Here is a 2263-nt window from a genome sequence, read left to right as displayed (position 1 = left end):
CCTAAATGATTGAGCCTTGTGGGTTAAGCCTGGACAAGAGGCAAATTCTGTCCTGGATGTTAAACCCAGATCAGACTCTTAGAGCCGGCCCTCAACTCAGAAACAAGTTCCCAAGTGTCCTCCATGTAGAGAAATGGAATCATCCAAGTAAGTTTAAGGTGTCTGCTCATGTGTCTGAACCTCATAATACAATGAAAATGAAACTTCAAAATGAAACAGGATCAAGAAGAACACCAGATACAGGAGAAAGAGAATAGGAAGAGCAGGAGAAAGCAATGGCAAATCCAGGATGCAGCTTAGAGAGATGCAGAGGGTGCACAAGGAGGGGAAGAAATGGGAGGTTGTTGAGGGAAGGACTTCAGACAGTAATAGAAAGGGGGAGAAATGCTTTTTTGCAGATAATTTACTTATTTTTATATGGAATATGCAGGGATTCAGAGAAGCAGTTCAAATGAACATGTAGTGTTGACTTCTCAGGAATATGAATTTGAAAAGCAATTCAATGAGAACAAAGCCATCCAGTCGATGCAAGAGAACTGGAAGAAAATCGTTCTTATTTTCAGCTCTGTATGCTGCCTTTATATTTGGTGGTCAGCACCTAATGAACAAATGGGCAAAGTTGGAAGTCAGGAAGCCACTTGTACTGTGGTCCCTGAGCATTGCAGTCTTCCATATAGGGTTAGGGTATAGTTGTTGCTCTTCAAACTGGTGCTTATATTGTGTACATTTTGATGACCAAAGGCCTGAAGCAATCAATTTGTGATCAGAGTTTTTACAATGGACCTGTCAGCAAATTTGCGTCTTTTGCATTTGTATTAAGCAAATCACTTGAATTTGGAGAAACTATTAATTATTTTTCAAAAACAGAAACTCATCTTACTACATTGGTGTCACCACATCACTGTGCTGCTCTATTCTTGCTACTTTTAGAAGGACATGGTTGGTTCATGACCATGAACTATGAAGTGCATGCAGTAATGTATTCCTACTATACCTTGCAAGCGGTGGGGTTCCAGGTCTCACCGAAGTTCACCATGTTCATCACCTTGTTTCTGATTACACAGATGTTGATGGGTTGTGTAGTTAACTATCTCGATTTTTCCTGGATGCAGCAAAACCAGTGCCGCTCTCATATTCAGAACATCATGTGGTCCTCACTCATCTATCTCAGCTACTTTGTGCTCAGGGTCATCAAGAAAAGAAAAAAAAACTAAACAAAATAAAATGGCACCAGGTATCATATATATGGTCCAGCTAAAAATAATAATATTAATAATTAAAAAGCAAGCTTGGCAGCTTAGGGGTAACTAGGTTGATCTAACCCAATAAATGTATGATCCTTTTGTGGTGAGGACTCATTGAGTTCAACTCCATCTCAAAGAACTGCTGCTAAGAGACACCATCCCTCTCATACCTGTCAAGTGTAGGAGGAAAAATGGAAGAAAGAAAGAAAGAAAGAAAGAAAGAAAGAAAGAAAGAAAGAAAGAGAGAAAGAAAGAAAGAAGGAAGGAAGGAAGAAGAAAGAAAGAAAGAAAAAGAAAGGAAGAAGAAAGAAAGGAAGGAAGAAGAAAGGAAGAAAGAAAGAAAAGAAAGAAAGGAAGAAAGAAAGAAGAAAGAAAGAAGGAAGGAAGGAAGGAAGAGAAAGAAGTTATTAACAAACTTTATGAAAAAAGTATTTAGTAAGCATCATATTTCCCTAAAACAGAAGACTTTTACTCAAAACCAAACAAAAAAAGTATTTTTATATACTGTCTATTCTTTTTCAACACTAAACTTGAGCCAACAAAAAAAAGGACAAAAAGGTTGGAGGTGCAGGGGGGTGTGCGTATAAAACCAACACTTTGGCAGAAATGAAAACTTTCCTTGTGAAAGGTTGGCAGTTTTAGACTAAATTCAAAAGGTATTTAGAAGGTTTCTTTAAGTGAACATGAGCCACAACTTGATGATAGAGAAAAGCTTGATGGTTCACCGCAATCTAGAATTTGTGTTCAACCCTGATCAGGTTTTCAAAATGAGGAACAAAACATGACTGCCCATTTCTAAATGAGAGAGAATTTGTCCAAGGGCATGTCCGATGGAAGTCTGTTGATTTCTATTATTGCACAGGATAAAAGAGATTCATCTTTGTTCTTTTATCTGAGACTTTTAAAAATTTGGAGGGGAGGGGTAAAGAGACAGAAGAAGAAGAAGAAGAAGAAGAAGAAGAGAAGAAGAAGAAGAAGAAGAAGAAGAAGAAGAAGAAGAAGAAGAAGAAGAAGAAGAA

General features: G+C 37.7%; 1 pseudogene; it reads left to right on the top strand.

The window, feature by feature from the left end:
* The first annotated feature begins 417 nt into the window (after positions 1-417).
* Positions 418-1488, top strand: LOC110204562 (very long chain fatty acid elongase 6 pseudogene; annotated as a pseudogene).
* Positions 1489-2263: the final 775 nt, after the last annotated feature.

This window comes from Phascolarctos cinereus, unplaced genomic scaffold (assembly GCF_003287225.1).
Source record: "Phascolarctos cinereus isolate Bilbo 61053 unplaced genomic scaffold, phaCin_HiC Scaffold_601;HRSCAF=1232, whole genome shotgun sequence".
Lineage (NCBI taxonomy): Eukaryota > Metazoa > Chordata > Mammalia > Diprotodontia > Phascolarctidae > Phascolarctos > Phascolarctos cinereus.
Note: the sequence above shows the minus strand (reverse complement) of the source record. Positions and strands in the feature narration are given on the sequence as shown.